This window comes from Trichosurus vulpecula, chromosome 1 (genome assembly GCF_011100635.1).
Source record: "Trichosurus vulpecula isolate mTriVul1 chromosome 1, mTriVul1.pri, whole genome shotgun sequence".
Lineage (NCBI taxonomy): Eukaryota > Metazoa > Chordata > Mammalia > Diprotodontia > Phalangeridae > Trichosurus > Trichosurus vulpecula.
The window spans coordinates 197,186,651-197,208,333 of NC_050573.1; positions in this window are offsets into that span (position 1 = coordinate 197,186,651).

Below are 21,683 nucleotides of genomic sequence, written 5' to 3' on the forward strand. Positions count from 1 at the left end.
TGGGAGAGCATGGAATAGTTTACCTGTCAGATTTGTGGGAAAGGGAAGAATTCATGACCCAACAAGAGATAAGAACATTACAAAATGCAAAATGGATAATTTTGATTATGTCAAATTGCAAAGTTTTTGTATAAACAAAGCCAATGCAACAAAGATTAAGAGGGAAGCAGAAAACTGGGAGAAAATCTTTACAACCAGTGTCTCTGATAAAGGCCTCGTATCAAAATATACAGGGAACTGAGCCAAATTTATAGGAATACAAGTCATTCCTCAATTGATAAATGTTCAAAGGATATGAACAGGCAGTTTTCAGAGGAAGAAATTAAAGATATCTATAGGCATATGAAAAAATGCTCTAAATCACTACTGATTAGAGAAATGCAAATCAAAACAACTCTTAGGTACCACATCTCTCCTGTCAGATTGGCTAAAATGACAAAACACGAAAATGATAAATGCTGGAGAGGATGTGGGAAAACTGGAACATTGCTACATTGTTGGTGAAGTTGTGAACTGATCCAGCCATTCTGGAGAACAATTTGGAACTATGGCCAAAGGGCTATAAAAATGTACATATCCTTTGACCCAGCAATAGCACTTGTAGGGCTATATCCCAAAGAGATCACATAAGTGGGAAAGGGACTCCTATGTACAAAAATATTTATAGTGGCTCTTTTTGTGATAGCAAAGAATTGGAAATGAAGGGGATGCCCATCAACTGGGGAATGGCCAAACAAGTTGTGGTATATGAATACAATGGAATACTATTGTGCTATAAGAAATGGGGAAGATACGGACCCAGAAAGACCTATGTGATATAATGCTGAGTGAGAGGAGCAGAACTAGGAGAACATTGTGCACAACCACAGGCATATTGCTTCTGTGATGACTAACTTTGATAGACTTGACTCTTCTCAGCAATACAAGGTTCAAAGACAGTTCCAAAGGATTCATGATGGAAAGAGCTATCTACATCCAGAGAAAGAACTATGGAGTCTGAATGCAGATTGAGGCAAACTATTTACTCCCTTTTTTTCCTCTTCTTTTTTGGTTTTGTTTCTCCTTTCTCATAATTCATTCCATTGGTCATAATCCTTCTTTAGAGCTTCTCTATTGTGTAAATAAGTTTAATGCAAAGATATATGTAGAACCTATATCAGATTACATGCCATCTTGGGAGGTGGGAGGGGAGAGGGAAGGGAAAGGAAGAAAATTTGGAACTCAAAAACATGTGGAACTGAGTGTTGTAACCTGAAAATAAAAAAATCTAAAAAAAGAATATCAAAGGACTTAAAGAAAAAGTATAAAGGAAGGAGGTTTAGCAGTACCAGGCCTTAAATTATACTATAAAGCAGTAATTTTCAAAACTATCCAGGACCAGCTAAGAAATAGAAAGGTAAATCAGTGGAACAGAGTAGACATACAATACACAGTAGCAAATGATTATAGTAACCTTGTTGAGCTTTTGGGATAAGAATTCATTATTTGGTGAAAAATATTGTTGGGAAAGCTAGAAAACAGTAGGGCAGAAATTGTGTATAGGCCAACATCTTGCACCATTTAGCAAGATAAGGTCAAAATGGATACATGACCTAGATATATAAGGAGATATCATAAGAAAATTAGAAGAACATAGAACATATTACCTATCAGATTTATGTTTAGGAGAATAATTTATGAATAAATAAGAGATAGAGAGCATTGTGAGATATAAAATGGATAATTTTACATCAAATTTTAAAAGTGTTTTTGTACAAATAAAACCAATGTAGTCAAGATTAGAAGGAAAACAGAAAACTGGGAGAAAATTTCTATAGACATTTTCTTACATAAAGGTCTCATATAAATAATTTTGTCAAATTCATAAGAATATAAGTCATTCTCTAATTGATAAATGGTCAAAGGACATGAATAAACAGTTTTTTCAATGAAAAAATCAAAAGTACATATGTCATATGAAAAATTATTTAAATCACTAATTAGAGAAAGGCAAATTAAAACAACTTTGAGATATCATCTTACACCTGTCAGATTGGCAAAATGAGAGAAGAGGAAAATGACAAATGTTGATGGAGGTGTGGAAAAATTGGGACACCAACACTATTTCATTGTTGGTGGAACTGTGAACTGATCTAACCATTTTGAAGAGCTTTCTGGAATTACGCCCAAAGAGTTACAAAACCATGTATATCCTTTGACTCAGCAATACACTTGTTAGGTTTGCTTCCCAAGGTAATTAGGGAGAAAGGAAAAAGGTTCTAAAATATTTATAGGAGCTCTCTTTGTGGTGGCAAAGAACTGGAAATTGAGGGGATGCCTATCAACTGAGGAAATGCTAGACAAATTGTGATATATGATTGAGAGGGAATACTGCTATGCTGTAATAAATGATGAACAGGTTGAGTTTAGAAAAACATGGGAAGACTTGCATGAAATAATGAGGAGTGAAATAAGCAGAACCAAGAGAACAATGTATACAGTAACAGCAATATTGTTTTAAGAATAATTTTGAACAGCTATGTCATTTTGAGTATTATAAACACTCAAATCAACTACAAAGGACCTATGAAGGGAGATGCTAACCACATCCAAAAAAAGAACTGATAAATACAGGTGTGTATAATATGGTTCTAAATGTATATACATATTGTGTCTAATGGTAGCCTTCTCTATCATGTGGTGGGGAGGGAGGGAGAATAAATAAAAAGTACACAGTAGAGAACAAAAGAAAACTTAGAAGGAAGCACAGAAAAGCAGGGTACTTTTCAAAATGATGTGTAATATTGATTACATAGTTTTTTTTTTTAAAAAGTAAACAATATGAAATGGAAATCCATGGTTTCACAATGAATCCTCTTTTTATGTTGTGCTTTTTACATGGAAATCTTCTTTTTGTATTTAATTTCAAAATAAACAAAAAAATTTTAAAGGAAAGATCCTGATGTTAAGAAAGATTGAAGGTAAAAAAAGAGAGGATGGCAGAGGATGAGATGAATAGATACTACAGATCATGGAAACAATGAATGTGAACTTGGAAAGACTTTGGAAGATTGTGGAAGGTAAAAGGGCCTGGCAAGCAATCATCCATGGCCTCAGGAAGAGTCAGAAATGACTGAACAACTGAACAGCAAAGGAGAGGGACTAGGCAAAAGGCCTTGAGTTCATGCTCTATGACGAGAGGCTGAAAGATCAAAGGATGTTTATCATAGAGAAGAGATGACTTAGGGTGAGAGAAGGGAATGTGAGCTATCTTCAAGTATCTGAAGTACTGTCACATAGAAAAGGACTTAGGCTTGTTCGGCTTGGTTGCAGAAGGACAGAAGGGAGCTATGGATGGAATTTGCCAAGAGGCAAACAGTCTTTATGTAAGGAAAAATTCCATAATATTTAAAGCTATAGAAAAATTAAATAGATTGTCTCAGGATTAAATGGGTTCTGCCTTCACTGGAAGTCCCCAAGAAATGATTGGATGGCCACTTGCTAGACATGATGGGATTCTTGTTTAGGTATGGGTTTTAAAAACCTTCCTGTGTCTCTCTATCATAATCTTTGACCATTTACCTATTGGGGAATGGCTTCTGGTCATATTCTGTTAGTTGCCTATATATCCTGGATATTATACCCTTATCAAAGATATTTGATGTAATGAAAAATAATAATGATAATAAATAGTGCTTACTTGTACAGTGCTTACTATGTGCCAGGCACTGTGCTGAGCACTTTATAATTATTATTTCATTTGATTCTCACAATCTCCCTGGGAGGTAGGGGCTGTTATGATCTCTTACAGTTGAAGAGATTGAGGCAAAGGCGACTTGCCCAGAGTCACACAGCTAGCAAATGTCTGAGGCCAGATTTGAACTTAGGTCTTCCTGCCTCCAGGCCTAATGCTTTATTTATTCATTGTACCACTTGTAAAGAATGTTTTTTCCCAAGCAACCACTTCCCTTCTACCCCTACTTACATTAATTTTGTTCCTATTAAAGCTTTCAATTTCATATAACTGAAATTACCTGTTTGTATTTTTATCCTTTGTTTTGTTAAGAATTCATTCTCTAGGGAAATTCATAGTTAGTAATCATAACTAAATATGAATGAGATGAGCTTACCCATAAAATGGAAGCTGAGAGCAGAATGGATTAGAAAACAGAACCCAACAATATATAATTTACAAGTGGCACACCTGAAACATAAAGACACTCACAGAGTTAAAACAAAGGATTGAAACAGAATCCAATATGCTTCAGTTGAAGCAAAAAAAGTAGGGCTGGCAACCATGATCTCAGATAAAGCAAAAGCAAAAATAGGCCTAATTTAAAGATAATCAGGGAAGCTATATTGTGCCAAAAGGTCACATAGACAATGAAGAAATATTTTAAAAAATTTATAGCAGGTTTTTTTTCTGGCCTTATGTCTCAGATATGTACTGAATTTAGAAGAGAGTCAAATTTATAAAAAATAAGAGCCATTCCACTATTGGTAAATTGTCAAAGGATATAACAGGATGTTTTCAGAAGAAGAAATCAAAGTTATTTATAGTCATAAAAATGCTCTAAGTCACTATTTATTAGAAAAACGCAAATTAAGACAACTCTGAGGTACTACTTCGAACCATCAGAAATGACAAATACTAGAGAGGATGAGGGAAAAATAGGTACACTAGTGAACTGCTGGTAGAGTAGTAAACTGGTCCAACCATTCTGGAGGACAATTTGGAACTATGCCAAATGGCTATAAACTGTGCATACCCTTTGACCCAGTAATACCACTACTGTATTTAAGTCTGTATCCCAAAGAGACCAAAGAAAAAAGGAAAAGAACCCATATGTACAAAATATTTGTAGCAGCTCTTTTTGTGGTGACAAAGAATTGGGAATCAAGGAGATGCTTATCACTTAGAGAATGGCTAAACATGTGGTGGCATATGACTCCTGTAGAGTATAATTAGGTTATAAGAAATGAAGAAGGGGGTGGTTTCAGAAAAAAATATGGCAAGAACTATATGAACTAATAAAGAGTGAAGTGAGAAGAACCACAGTAACAGCAATGTTGTAATGATCAACTGTGAAAGACTTGGCTGCTTTGATCAACACAATGATCCAAGATGTTTCAAAAGGAATCATAATGAAAAAATTCTGTTTACCTCCAGAGAAAGAACTGCAAATTGAAGTATAATTTTCTCACTTTCTTTTTCTTGCTTTTTTTGGAAATATGGGTAATATAGAAATATGTTTTGCATGATTTCACATGTATAATTGATATCATATTGCTTGCCTTCTGAGTGGGTGTGGGAGAGGGTAGAAGAGAGGGAGAGAATTTGGAACTCAAAATTTAAAAAGAAAAGAATGTTGAAAATAAATAAATAATAAAGTAAAATGTTAAAATAAACTCATCCCCTAGTCATAGGTGCAAAAAGTCCCTCATCTGTTTCTTTGACCATTTTTAAAAATAATGTGACCTTTAATATTCAAGTCATGTATCCATTCTGAATTTATTATGGCATAAGGCGTAAGATGTTTATTCAAATCTAATTTTTACCAGATTCCTTTTCAGTAATCCCAGAAATTCTTGAGTTCTTCCCCAGAGTACCTATTTTAATGGGGTAATGGATTGCTCCTTGAGTTGAGAACTACAAGGGAGAAAATTAATCTTTGGATATTCTATTCTCATGTTACCTACTTTATTGTCTTGTAGGTTGGTACTTTCCACTACAAACTTCCATTCCAGTTGATGAATATTATTTATAGAAATTTGGGACAGGTTTCTTATTCCCAAAAAAGGAACAAACAAAATGAATGACGGTGATTTATTTCTAGCCTTAGTGCAAAAGCTCAATAATAAGAGAAATAACAGACAACAACTTGTCAAGGCTTAGAAAGAGAAAAAGTTGCCATAAGTTCTTTGGTTCCCTATAGCCCACTCAAGAATTAAATAAATTCAATGAACGTTTATCATGTACCTACTGATTATAGGACTCTGTACTATGATCAATGAATACAAAAGTGAAAAAGAAAGCCCTTGCTCCTAAACGTTTTATACTCTAATGTATGTGTGTGTGTGGGGGGGAGGGGTGTTACTTGCCATAATATAAGGCAAAATATGGAAAAGGCCTCAAAGAGTTTTAGGCAAAGTACAACAAGAAATTTGAGGTGGGGGAGTTCTGGTTGGGCTAGATGAACCCTGAGGGCCTTTTCAATTCAAGATTCTATTTTTCTGTGTTTCTTTGAAAGGTGGTAACTGAGGTGAAGCGTGAAGAAAGTGAGGGATTTCAACAGGTGGAAATGGTTTAGAAATCTATTGCAGGCATGTAAGACACTGTGAGCAAAGCCATGGAAATTGGAAATGGCAGGACAGGAGCAGAGCATGGTGAGTAGTCCAGTTTGGCAGGAGTGCAGAATACCTGAAGGTGAATCATATGAGATGAAAGCAAGATGTAAGTTGCAATCTTTTTATCGAGGGACTTGAATGCCAGACTAAGGCCTGTATTGTTTCTCGTAGAGAGGGACCCGCTGAACATCTTGGGGCAAATGAAACCCTTGCAGTAGGAATATTCTTTTGACAATGATGTGAAAGAAGGTTTGAAGAGAGCAGAAGCTAGAGAGCGTGTGACCAGTTAGAAGAGTTTTACAATAATCCAACTGAAACCCTCTAATAACTTGAACAAGTGTACATGTAATAGGGGTGTAAAGGAAGAGATATATCAGAGGTAAAATCAATGAGATTTGATGATTGACCAGATGTGAGGAGTCAGAGAAGGAAGAATGGATGATAACAAAAGATTTTTGAAGCCTTGTAATGGGATAATAGTGAGCATCCAGAATAGGGAAATTAGGGAGAGGGGCAGGTTTTTAAGGAAAAGTCCAAGCTTCAATTGTGGATGTTTTGAGTTTTAGGTGATAATATGACATCCAAATGGAGATCTTTGGTTGGCATTTGAAAATATGAGACTGGAGTTTAGGAGAGAAGGGAGGACATATATCAATCATTTAAGCATTTTCTATGTGACAATGTACTAAGTACTGGAAATATGAATACAAGTAGAAAGACAGTCCTTGCTCTTGAGGAGAAAGGTAACACTTAAAAGGAAGCTAAAAAAGGGAAAGGATGAAGCAGACGAAGGTACATGGTGGGGGCATGGTAGAGGAAGCCCAGAGTCAGGTATGACTATCCTGGGCACTGTCTTTAACGAAGATTCTGGGAGGACCTATCCAATTAGACAGAGAGGCTGCAAGGACACAAAGTATGTGAATTCCTATGTGAAAATTCCAGGATTGGAATCAGGCTTCATAATGAAGGGCTGGGGCAAGGTAGAAGATGTCCTGAGTGCAGCCCGGAGAGGAATTAGAGTCATCAGCAGAGAGTTGATAAATAAGACCATAGAGGTAGGTTAAATTGCCAAGGAAGATGGTGTATATGTAGAGAGAAAAGGAACAGCTAGGACAGAATCTCAGAAGATAATGTCATTTATGGAGTTGACAAATATATAGGAGAACCATTAAAGTACAGTATTATGGAAGGTAAAAGAGTCTAGAGTATCTCTCTTGCTGCACAAATAAAAGTGGTTCCTTTTGTTTTGGTTAGAGAAAAACACTTATCTTCTGATTGGAAATCATATATTACTGAATAATATAGGCTTTATAGATCTTCCCTGTTTTTTTAAAAAACAGTAGGAATAAGAAAAAAGGATAAATGAAACAAGTGACCGAGACTTCTCCCCATCTTCCCCTTCTCCAGCACCCCACAATTTTCTCTAAAACTGTCCAGATTAGTGGCAAAAGTAACTGTTGTTTACAAAAACATGCTACTGCATCTCCTCCCCTTTGTAGACTCTTTCCATCAGGTGAGGAGTTCAAACTCAACCTCCCACAGGTTAGTCAAATGGGAGGGGAGTAAAATCGAAAAAAAGAAATTCCACAAGTCAATAGAACAGCCACTGACTGTTGCTCCTGGTAATAATAATAAAATTATTTTCTTCCATTTTGCATATCCCATTTTTCAAAGCTATTTTTAATCCCAGACAATGTTTATCAGCTACTGTCCCTGGTGCCAGTCAGTATTTGCATAGCATACGTGTACAAGCTCCCTGTTGTCTGAGGTTCAAATATGTATTTGAATGAAATAGTTGAGATTTCCATGTTCAAAGTTAAGATGCCAGATTCTAAAGGGCAGGTGGACTAAATTTTTGTTTGTTAACATAAACAACGTCATTTACCATAGAAGTACCCTGCAATCCTTGCTGTGATAATAATAGTAGTCAGTATTTCTGTAGTGCTTTAGGATTTGTAAAGCATTTTACTTGTGTTATCTCACTTGATTCTCACAACAGCCCTATGGGATCAGTATTTCTATTTTACAGATGAAGAGACTGAGAGAGAAATTAAGTGGCTTGCCCATAGTCACAGTCAGTGTCTTTTAGACACTCCACCTAGTTAGCTGCCTCTGACACCAAAGTCTGTCTCAAAATCAAAGCCCATACACATTTTTTGGAGGCAGGGAAGGCAGGGCAATTGAGGTTAAGTGACTTGCACAAGGTCACACAGCTAGTAAGTGTGTCAAGTATCTGAGGCTGGATTTGAACTCAGGTCCTCCTGACTCCAGGGCCGGTGCTCTACTCACTGTACCACCTAGCTGTCCCACAGCCCATACGTATTTTGTTACATTTATCAGTTGGGTCAGATAGTTCAAGTTGAAGATGGATATGAAAGATACCAATACATTCTTGGCCTTGGCCTTTTCAAGCTGGCTATGAAGGGACACACCTGCACTGATCTGGAAGGAGGAATGTAAAACGTCTCTGGCTAGAGGTTGAAAAATGTGTGCTAATTCTTGCCAATGTAACCACTCAGTCTCTGGTTCTCTCCCTCTCCACCAGCTGCTGGCTTTAGTGGCATCTTCCAAGTGCCTGTCAAATTACTCCATTTTTTATTTCAGTAAAATGGAAGTGACATCATGGACTGACTTCACAGAATCCCTACTGAGTAGAAAAGAGAATTCTTCAAACATTCATGTTGGAAATGCATGCTTTAAGTAGGGGTTACAACAGATAACCTCTCAAGTTCCATTTCTTACTTGGATTCTGATTCATTGAAGTAATTGATGTCCTTTATCCCCTTTGTCTATTTTTCAATGGCACAACCACTGATGGCCAACTGCTGCCAATAGTTAGCCAGGCATAGGAGCCCTGAGAGTGGTAACACTTCTCATACCACCAGTCCTTCTTTTGGCCCAGCCATCGTAGCCATCATTTAGGGAAACAATTCCATTAAAAGCGTCCAGTCGTCCTCACCAGCTGCCATGCACAGGGAAGGCCAGCCAACCTAGCTGAAGCAGCAAGGCACCCTCAGGCAGAGAGAAGGGACAGCATGTGCAAAGCATGCCAAACCTAACACCATGGCATTGACCACCATCTCCCCTCAGATCTTAAGGAAGATAGCTCAAGACCGTGAACCCAAGAGCCTTGGGAATAGCAATGTTTCCATTTTCAGTCGAGTCTCCTTAGCCAGTATCCTGGACAGTAATCTCTGTGGAGATATAGCTTCAAGTGCTCCTGAAGGTACTACAGCCATATCGACTGAAGACCCTGAAGAGAAAGCTCTTGACATCAAAGTCTTTGGCATTGTCAAGTGATTCAACATCAGAATCTGATATCATTTTGTAAGTATAAATGATATTAAAGGAAAGTCATTACTGTATGCTTTGTTATCGTGACTAAGGACTAGGGAATTTTTCCATATGACTCAAAACTGAAACCTTATGGATGTATTTTCTCTTCCATTGGAATATGAGCTCCTTGAGAGCAAGGATTGTTTTCCTTTTCTATTTGTATGCCCAGTGCTTAGCATACAGCTTTGCACATAGTAAATGATTAATAAACAACTTATTTATTTGTTCATTTAATGGCAACTTTCTTTCTCACCTGCCCTATTGTGTGAAATTGGGGTTCTTATTAACTGTAAGAACAGATGCCAGATTGGGGTGGTAGTCATAGCATGTGTTTAGAGCAAAGACTTCCAAAACATGTGCTCCAGTATAGATGGGGGTGGGCAGAGAAGGGAGAAGAGAGTGAAGTAAGAACATTTCAGTTCTCTTTGGCTTCTTCTTTCTTTATTCCTTTTGCATTATTCTTATGGTTGGTTGCTAGAAGGATTCTGTGTATGGAGTCTACGAAAAGTAGTTTTTGCCGAAATACAAAAATAGAAGGCCTGCTTGTCCCTTGCTTACTTCATTGTTAACTGAACAATCTCCTTTCTAGCAAAGATGATGGGATTCTGTGAAGACGAACAACCGTAGACAGCATAACTTCATTCTCAAATGCTACTGTTACATATCAGCTTATGGCCTCCACCCTGCAATCTGAACAGACCTTTTACTTAAAATTACTACTTTGGGCAAGTAAAAAAAATATTGTGTTAGTCATCCAATTTCCTAAGATTATAATAGAGGAAGACTACTTCTGTCTTAAAGCAAACAAAATAGACGACTCTGAATAGAGGCATTCTATGCTACTGATTGTCCATGGGCTCCAAATGAGCTCCAGTTATTTCCATAATAAGATTCTTCAGTACCTGTGCTTTCCTTAAGGCTAAGACATTTGATAGATTTAAGGGATTATTGAAAGAAAACAATGCACCAGTATTACCAATCATTGCTCAGAGATTTAAATTTAGGAGATAGAATCAGAGATGAGCTGAAGGCTTTGATTGCAGATCTGTTCCATATGTTTTAACACTTCAATTTGGGGATTCCTTAGATGACTTTACAGGATTGCTATATGTAGAGTTCACAGTGATAAATTTCTTAAAATGGCTTGAAAAATTCTTAGTTGTATCTCAGGATTTCTGCCACAATAATCACAGATTTTTAAACTGTTATTCGCAAAACACAGATTGCCAAACACTCATCTCACATAGGTCTTTATTTGTTTCACTGTTTAAAGAATTTATAAATAGGAATCTTATGCCCCTCATCTTTACCCACCATCATCAAGCAAATGGTCATGTTGGAAATGTGACACTGACTACCAAGGGTGATTAGAAATGCTGAGAGACCTCATCTCAGACATCTCCTCATCTGTCACTTTGCTACACTACTTTGGGATTTCTCTGATTGACTTCTCCATCATGTACCATCACTGTTTACCTTCCCCTCTTTCCTCAGTCCCCTCTCCCAACTTTTCATTTTACTTTTCTGTATTGTCTTCCCCAATAGATTGTAAATTCCTTGAGAGCAAGAACTTAGTGCCTGTCACATAGTAGGTACTTAAGACATGTTTATTAGCTATTGTTTATTGACTATTGAATATTGTAGCAGAATGATAAATATGTCACTTAATGTTAAATAGGAGTCAGTCCTGTTGAGTAACTTAACGCTCTCACTGATTAAAAGGAATTGGTTCAAGTTTTTGAGAATAAGAACAGGGGCAGCTAGGTGGTGCAGTGAGTAGAGCGCTGGCCCTGGAGTCAGGAGGACCTGAGTGCAAATCCAGCCTCAGACACTTGACACACTTACTAGCTATGTGACCTTGGGCAAGTCACTTAACCCCAATTGCCCTGCCTTCCCCCTCCAAAAAAAAAAGAGAGAATAAGAACCATTTCCCCAATTGATAAATGGTCTAAAGACATAAACAGGCAATGCTCAAGGGAAGAAACCCAGTCTATCTATAGTAATGTGAAGAAAAAAAATAAACTCCAAGTGACTACTAAATAGAGAAGTACTCATTAAAGCAACTCTGAGTTCTACCTCACACCCTTTAGAGTGGCAAAAATGACAAAAAAGGAAAATAACAAATGTTGGAGGGAATTTAAGAAAACAAACACACCACTGAATATTGGTGGACCTGTGATGGGTATGACCATTCTAGAAAGCAGTTTATTACACTGTTTTAAATTTAGTTTAGTAACTAAACAGGGTATGTCCTTTCTATCAGCTATACCACAACTAGGCATAAACCCAAAAGATAAAAAAGTCTTATATGTACAAAAACAGTTATGGTAGCTCTTTTTGTGGCAACCAAAAAAAAACCCCTGAAAACTAAAGGACTGCCTGCCAGTTGAGGAATTACTGAATAAGTTGAATGAGTGTGGTGGAATACTACTGTGCTTTAAGAAATGAGAAAAGAGGTGATTTCAAAGAGATATGAAAAGACATATGAAGTAAAAGCAACTTACGCTATAAGATCAATATTACAAACACAATTTTGAAACTTTTTATAAACTGATAAAGAATGAAATGAGCAGAACCAGGAGAACAATTTACACAACAGCAATGACATCATAAAGACAAACAAGTGTGAAAGCTGTAAGAACTATGATCAAGGTAACAACCATCCACAATTCCAAAGGACTGATGAGGAAACGTGCTTTCCACCTTCTGCTAGAGGAGTGTTGAGGTTTAGAGTGCAGAATGAGACATATGTATATTATATATGACATATACATAATATATATGTGTGTGTATGTATTATAAAATACATACATATATTAAAATACATTCAATGAAGGAAGTTGTTTTGCTTGACTTGACATATCTATTGAAAGGAATTTGTTTTTTTCTTCTCTTTTTTCAATGGGGTGGGGGATAAAAGGGAGAGAAATAGAGTAATTAAAATGTTTTTTTTTTCTTAAAATAGAGAGTTAAGGGGGTGCTGCAGATGTGGAATACTGCATGCCCTTCCAGGTGAGGTCGCTGTATTGTTAGTTTTATTCAACTGTTTTCTTTCCTACAAGGGAGCTTTCAGGAGTATGTATGTGGGGAGAGTAATCTGTAAATGTTTATAATGTAAAAACAACTTATAATTTGTTTTAAAAAGGAACTTGTGTTGGATATTGCCAAGATGGTTTTACTGGGGTGTGACTGCTGGGCATGCTACAGCTTCTTGGTGCCACAAGTGAGAGTTGGGAGATGGGTGGACACCAAAGGTGCATAAGCAGCTCTGAAAAGGGGTCAGCAGGCCTAACACCACAGGTGCTAGTCCTCTCTGAACACCCCACAAATGGGTCAGTGTGTCATTGCTATGGCTGGTTCTCATCTGCACCTACCTCATTACTATATTTTATTGAGGTTATCCAATATATTGGTTCTCAGTCTGTTCTACATTTGCAGTATGATTCTTTGACAGGTTCATAGAATCCTAAGAACATCGCCCCTGCAACTGGAGTGATCTGCTCCTTCAATTCAACAAAATTAAATTTTTAAAAGCTTTCATTAAATGCCTGCCAGATGCAAACCATTAAATTAGGTGATAGAGATGCAAAGATATAATACAAGGTAAACTAGGTGGATAGAGGACCAAGCCTGAAGTTAGGAAAACTTGAGTTCAAATCTGGCCTCAGACAGCTGAGTGACTCTGCATGTCTGCCCCAGTTTCCTCATCTGTAAAATGTGGGGACTAATAGCACTTATCTCCTGGAGTTGTCATGAGGGTCAAATGAATAATTATTCATAAAGCACTTGGCACAGTGCCTGGCATATAGTAGGTACTTAATAAATACTTATTCCCTTCCCACTAATATTTGATAGGGGCAAAGGAGATTTTTCTATATACTCCATTCTGAAATGAGGCTTCATTGTACAGACATCTTTCTGACTTGCATTTCCTGGAGGATGGGACCCTATTGTGAAATCCCTTGGGTCTACGTTTGCTGTCAGGAGAAGCTTGTCAGTAGGGGTTTAGGGAAACTTCTTACCAAGTTTTTTTGTTTTGTTTTGTTTCTTTATGAGGCTTGAGTCAAAGACTTTTGTTTTAGGCAAAGCAACACATGATTCCAGCCTCACCTGAGAACAGTTGAGAAAAAAATGGAGAAATCAACTAAAGAAGCAACAATCCTTCTTCACCCGTCATAGCTTTTGAAGTAGAGCCTCCGGGTCTTCTTACATTTACAAAGAACATAACAAAGAAATAGCCTCATAAAAGATACACCTTACTAATTAAAAGATTATGTTGCTTTCTTTCAGATCTTGATGGAGAAAACTTGAAATGCCCATCATCTTTACCTCTCGCTCTTAGATTACCAGACTTATTTCTAAATTCAACTCAACTTCCCCCTTCTATAGGAGGCCTTTCTTTGTCCCCTCATATGTTGGTACCTTCAACTGTCAGATTGTCTTCTATGGCATATCTATTATTTTTGGTTCTAGTTGTTTACATGTTGTATCCTCTTTAAGAATGTAGGTTCCTTGAGGTAAGGAACTGTTATTACTCTTTTTTACATCCCCAGCAATTAATTCAATGCCTGGTACATATTAAATCCCTCACAAATGCTTATTTGTTGATTGTTATAGTTGGTTGATTCAACGGAGAATGGATCTGTCAACCTCACCACCACTAACACCAGCTGCTGACCAACTGCCATAAGAAGCAGGCAAACCCAAGAGCCATAAGAATAGCAGCCCTCTCCCTACTCTCTCTCATCCCTCAGACTAACAAACTCACTTCTAGCTCAGCCTTCACAGCCATCACCTGGGGAAGCCATGTCTGTTGAAAATGAACATCCTTAGAAACTGCCTACTATCCACCACTCCCAGAGCAGGCAAGATACCATACCATGTTACATGATACTCTACCATAAGGAAGAGAAAGGAGGCAGCATGTACCAGTCAATTCAAACCATGACCAGCACCTGAAATACGACCTCTTCTTAGCCCTGGATGGAGAGAGCCTGAATAGCCATAACACACCCTTCCAAAAAGAAAAAAACCTGACACAAATCTACTTGCCTTGCTTCATAGCCTGGTCTTCAAAGGTATCATCTAAAAGCAGTAAGTCCTGTGGAGAATGGTCCCACTATCTTCACCACCACCAACTACTGACCAAGGGTGACAAATGGGATGGGCAATCCAGCATAGATAAAGCACTGAAGCATGCTGAGAAAGAGACAGGACATTTGCCAAAGACATCAAAGCACCATTATCCCTTCCCCTCAGATCTGGATAGACGTCCCAAGATGCTGAGCTCAAGAGCCCTGGGAAAAGGGGTGTCCTAGCACAATCTGCCTCCTTCTTGTAACCATCATCCAGAATTCAACCTCATAGAGATGTGACCTAGTGACTTTCTCTGCAAGTGATACAACCAACCTTTGCTTCCTCAGCAGCCTCAACTACTTAAGACCTGGGGTGGGGGAGGGATATTCTTACCAACAAAGTCTTTGGCATTATCAATTTGTTCACTGCAAGAGATACATGGTTTTGATTCAGTAGGAATGCCATTTTAATAGTATTTTTAAATTTAATTAATTTTTTTGTTAAATGGTGTACAGGGGTGGGGAAGCTATAGCCTCAAGGCCACATGTGGCCCTCTAGATCCTCAAGAGGGTCCCTTTGACTGAATTCAAACTTCACAGAACAAATCCCTTTAATAAAAGAATTTGTTCTGTAAAACTTGGACTCAGTGACAAGGCTGCAAAGGCCACATGTGGCCACCTTGAGGCTGCAGGTTCTCTAAGCCTAGGTGAGATGCTGCTCTATATCCAATTTATGCCAGACTGCTTTCCAATTTTCCAAACTTTTTTTTTATTTTACCAAATACTGAATTCTTATCTTACAAGCTTAAATATTTACATTAGTCAAACACAAGGTCACTATAATCATTTGCTATTGTGTATTGTATGTCTACTCTGTTCCATTGATCTACCTTTCTATTTCTTAATCAATACCAGATAGTTTTGATAATTTACTGCCTTATGGTATAGTTTAAGACCTGGTACTACTAAACCTTCTTTCTTTACATTTTTTTCATTAATTCTTTTGATATTCTTGAACTTTTGTTGTTCCAAATGAATTTTGTTGTTATTTTTTCTAGTTCAATAATTTTTTTGGCAATCTAATTAGGATGGCATTGAATAAGTAGATTGGTTTAAGTAGAATTATCATTTTTATTATATTGGTTCTGCCTAGCCATGAACAATTAATATTTCTCCAATTATTTAAATCTAACTTTATTTGTATAAAAAGTATTTTATAATCGTGTTCACATAGCTCCTGGGTTTGTCTTGGCAGGTATGCTATGAGATATTTTATGCTGTGTGTGGTTATTTTAAAATAGACTATCTCTTAATATCTCTTCTTGCAAATATTTGTTGGTGATATATACATACATATATATGTATATATATACATATGTAAATGCTTTATGTGGATAACTTTACATTCTGTTACCTTGCTAAAATTATTAATTATTTTACCTAGCTTTTTAGTTGAATCTTGCCCTCCATTCTATCATACCCCCTTTTTTATCCCCTTCCCCCTACTCTCCTGTGGGGGTAAGATATCCAATTGAGTGTGTATGTTATTCCCTCCTCAAGTCAAATCTGATGAGAGCAAGATTCACTCATTCCCCCTCACCTGCCCCCTCTTCCTTTCTAACAGAACTGCTTTTTCTTGCCACTTTTATGTGAGATAATTTACTCCATTCCATCTCTCCCTTTCTTCCTCTCTCAATATATTCCTCTCTCACCCATTAATTTTATTTTGTTTTTTAGATACTATCCCTTCACATTCAACTCACCCTGTGCCCTCTGTCTATTTATATGTATATTCCCTTCAACTACCCTAATACTTAGAAAGGTCTCATGAATTACACACATCATCTTTCCTTGTAGCAATGTAAACAAAACAGTTCAACTTTAGTAAGTCCCTTACGATTTCTCTTTCTTGTTTACCTTTTCATGCTTCTCTTGATTCCTGTATTTGAAAATCAAAGTTTCTATTCAGCTCTGGTCTTTTCACTGAGAAAGCTTGAAAATATTCTATTTTACTGAAAATCCATATTTTGCCTTGGAGGATTATACTCAGTTTTGCTGGGTAGGTGATTCTTGGTTTTAATCCTGGTTCCTTTGACCTCTGGAATATCATATTCCAAGTCCTTTGATCCCTTAATGTAGAAGCTGCTAGATCTTGTATTATCCTGATTGTGTTTCCACAATGCTCAAATTGTTTCTTTCTGGCTGCTTGCAGTATTTTCTTCTTGACCTGGGAACTCTGGAATTTGGTGACAATATTAATAGGAGTTTTCTTTGTGGGATCTTTTTCAAGAGGTGATTGATGGATTCTTTCAATTTCTACTTTACCCTCTGGTTCTAGAATATCAGGGCAGTTTTCCTTGATAATTTCTTGAAAGATGATGTCTAGGCTCTTTTTTTGATCGTGGCTTTCAGGTAGTCCAATAATTTTAAAATTATCTCTCCTGGATCTATTCTCCAGGTCAGTGGTTTTCTAATGAGATATTTTACATTGTCTTCCATTTTTTCATTCCTTTGCTTCTGTTTTATAATATCCTGATTTCTCATAAAGTCACTAGTGACCACTTGCTCCAATCTAATTTTTAAGGTGGTATTTTCTTCAGTGGTCTTTTGGACCCCTTTTCCATTTAGCATTCTTCTCCTCATTGGCTTTTTGGAGTTCTTTTGCCATTTGGGTTAGTCTATTTTTTAAGGTGTTATTTTCTTCAGTATTTTTTTGGGTCTCCTTTAGCAAGTCGTTGACTTGTTTTTCATGATTTTCTTGCATCCCTCTCATTTCTCTTCCCAATTTTTCCTCTACTTCTCTTACTTGCTTTTCCAAATTCTTTCTGAGCTCTTCTGTGGCCTGAGATGAATTCATATTTTTTCTTGGAGGCTTTTGATGTAGGCTCTATGTCTTTGTTGACTTCTTCTGGTTGTATGTTTTGATGTTCTTTGTCACCAAAAAAAATTCTATAGTCTGAGTCTGAGTCCTTTTGCACTGCCTGATCATGTTCCCAGCCAACTAATTGACCTTTGAGCTTTTTGTCAGGGTTTGACTGCTTGTAGAATAGAGAGTACTTTGACCCAAGCTTTAAGGGCTATGCTGCTGTTTTCAGAGCTACTTCTACTCCGCTGTCACTGCAAGGTCTGCCACAGCAGCGCTCCTCATTCCCCAAGAACCGCCAACCAGGACTGCAACCCAGATCCAAGCAGGGCAAAGTAAGAGAACCCTGCCTCTGCACCAGCAAAGAGCTCCCTGCACTCCCACTGTGTGGGCCGGGGACTCCAAAAGCACTGGAGCTCTGGAAACAGCTGCAGGGGCTTCCTGCTGCTGCCACAGCCAACACCAAGCCACTTCCACCACCCCCAGGGCTGGGGCTGGACTGCTCTCACCCCAATCCAGCAGTTTTCCTGCTAACCTGCTCCATGGTCTTTGGCGTTTGTGGGTTGAGAAGTCTGGTAACTGCTACAGCTCAGTGTTTCATGGCCCTAAGGCCTACTCCAGCTGACTTCCAGTCTGGTCTGTCCTGGTGTGGCCCATGCTGAACTATGCTCTTTTCCCAGCACAGTGTGATAGACCCTTCCCAGTGACCATCCAGGCTGTCCTGGGCTGGAGATTTGCTTCCTTCTGCTACTTTTGTGGGTTGTACAGCTCTAGAATTTGTTCAGAGCCATTTTTTACAGGTGTTTGGAGGGATTTGGGGGAGAGCTTAAGTGAGTCCTAGCTTTCCAGCTGCCATCTTGGCTCTACTCCTGACCTTATTGGGAAGGCTTCTAGCTTATTCCTCTTACAAGTAATGCTTGCTGATTGTTTTAAGTAAAAGTTTCTTATCATTTTAAGGAAAAATCCATTTATTTCTATGCTTCCTAGTGTTTTCAATAGGAATGAGTGTTTTATTTTGTCATAAGTTTTCTCTGCATCTATTGATATAATCATGTGATTTTTGTTTCTTTTGTTATTAATATGATCCATTCTTAGTTGCAAATTCAGCTCCTTTGCTCTCTAGAACATCATGTTTCATGCCTTCAGTTAGTCTCCTAGATCTGGGAGCTTCAAAAGGTAGCTATGCTGTTCCTGTGATTTTTCATCTTGGGATCCCTTTCAGATAGTGATTACTTGAGTTTTTCAATTTCTATTTTGCCCTCTAGGTCTAAAACTTCAGGGCAATTTTCCTTAATAATTTCGTAAATATAGTGTCTAGATTTTTTTTATCATAACTTTCAGGTAGTCCAATGATTCTTTTTTAAAAATAATATTTTTTCCCAATTACATGTCAAGACAATTTTTAGCATTCATTTTTACAAGATTTTGAATTCCAAGTTTTTCTCCCTTTCTCCCTCTCCTCCCCACTTCTGTAAAAGGTAGGCAATTTGATACAGGTTATACTTGTAATGTCATGCAAAACATATTTCCATAACAGTCATTGTTGTGGAAGAAGAAACAGACCAAAAAGGAAAAAAATCATGAAAAAAAATAAAGTGAAAAAAAATGCTTCAATCTGCCTTCAGAGTCCATCAATTCTTTTATCTGGATGTAGATAGCATTTCCTTTAATGAGTCATTTTTACTTGCGTTTAGTCCTTTGATCATTGTCTTCCTGAGAAGAACTGAGTCGTTCATAGCTGATCATCACACAATGTTGCTGATACTGTGTACAATGTTTTCCTGATTCTGCTCATTTTACTTTGCATCAGTTTGTACAAGTCATTCCAGGTTTTTCTGAAGTCTGCCTGTTCATCATTTCTTATTGCCCAATAATTCATATACCCCAGCTTGTTCAGCCATTTCCCAGTTGATGGGTATCCCCTCAATTTCCAATATTTTGCCACCACTAAAAGGGCTGCTACAAATATTTTTGAACATGTAGGTCCTTTTCCCCTTTTTATTATCTCTTTAAGATAAAGACCTAGTTGTGGTATTACTGGATCACATTTGTTTGCCCTTTGGGCATAGTTCCAAATTGCTCTCCAGATTGGTTTAGATCAGATCACAACTCCACCAACAGTGCATTAGTGTCCCAATTTTCCAACATCCTCTCCAACGTTTATCACTTTCCTTTTTTGTCATATTTGCCCATCTGATAGGTGTGAAATGGTATGTCAGAGTTGTTTTAATTTGCATTTCTCTAATCAAAAGTGATTTAGAACATTCTTCATTATATAGCTGTGATTTCTTCATCTGAAAACTACCTTTTTATATCCTTTGATCATTTACCAATTGAGGAATATCTTGTATTCTTTTAAGTTTGACTCAGTTCTCTATATATTTGAGAAATGAGACCTTTATCAGAGACACTTTCTGTAAAGATTATTTCCCATCTTTCTGCTTTTCTTCTACTCCAGGTTGCATTGGTTTTGTTGGAATAAAAGCTTTTTAACTTAATAAAATCAAAATGATTTATTTTATATTTTGTAATGCTTTCTATCTCTTGTTGGTCATGAATTCTTCCCCTCCCCATAGATCTGACAGGTAGACCATCCCTTGCTCTTCTAATTTGCTTATGATGTCACCCTTTATGTCTAAATCATGAGCCCATTTTGATCTTATCTTGGTATATGGTGTGAGATGTTGGTCTATACCTAGTTTGTGACCTATTGTTTTCCAGTTTTCCCAGTAGTTTTTTTTTGAAATAGTGAGTTCTTATCCCAAAAGCTGGGGTCTTTGGATTTGTCAAACACTACATTACTATGGTCCTTGATGCAACAATTCTTATACTGTCTCTCCTTGATCTGTTTTCCAGGTCAGTTGTTTTTCTAATGAGTTGTAACAAACTCTCTTCTATTTTCATTCTTTTGATTTTGTTTTATTATTTCTTGTTGTCTTATGAAGTCATTAGCTTCCCCTTACCCAATTCTAATGTTTTAAGGAATTATTTTCTTCTGTAAGTTTATGGATCTCTTTTTCAATTGGTTGACTTTCTTTTCACAATTTTCTTGGTTTTCTTGCATTGCTCTTATTTTTTTTCCTAATTTTTCCTCAACTTCTCTTATTTGATCTTTAAAGTCCTTTTAAAGTTCTTCCAAGAACTCTTTTTGGACTTATGATGATTTTACATTTTCTTTTGAAGCTTTTACTGTGACAGTTTTGACTGAACCCTGATCTTCTCTATCATCATAGTAGCTATCTGTGGTTGGGTTCGTTCTCTTTTTCTTACTCATTTTTTAGCTGCCCATTTCTTGGCTGTTAACTTTATGTTAGGAGTCAGGCTCTAGTACTGAGGTGTGGTGGATAATGTCTCAGGCTTTAGGTTTTCCATGCTGTTGTTTTCTGAGGTCTATCTAGGGGCTTGACCTCAGGCACTCCTCTGGGTCCTTGAATGATGACCAGGGCCTCCAGCAATGCAGTTACCATAAGCCCTCTTACTCCCTGCAGTCCCCCTAGCAGATGCAAGCTTCAGCTCACCTCTCTGTCCTGGAAGAATAACCAAGGATTCTACTTTCCTGCAAATGACTACAGCCAGCAGGGCACCCACCATGCTGCTATTACATTCACTGATACATGCTAGTTCCTCCTCACCCACAGCCACAGCTTGGGACAGTCTGGTCAGCACACCTGGGTCCCATATCCAGCACCAGCCAGTGGAAGGCCCTGCAATCTTTTCCCACTAGCCCAAGCCCCAGTCTGGCTCTGGCACAAAAGTCCTGAAGCTGAGGCTGCTGCCTACATAGCTGTCCCTAGGGCTTGTTGTTTGCTGATTCTGCTGCCTGGAGGTATCCAGATTTTAATCAGGCCAGACTACTACCTGGGGAAGTCAGGTCTTTCCTAATGTCCTCCCCAGTTATCTTAGGCTGGGCAACTGCTTTACCCCAATTTTTAATTATTTCTGCCACTCTAAAGTTCACTTTAGGGCATTATTTTAAATTATTTGTGGGGAATTTGGAAGAGCCAGGTAATTTCCTACCTCATTTTGCCATCTTCCCAGAATCTTTATAGTGTCTTTAAGATATTTCATATTTTATTTTTCCC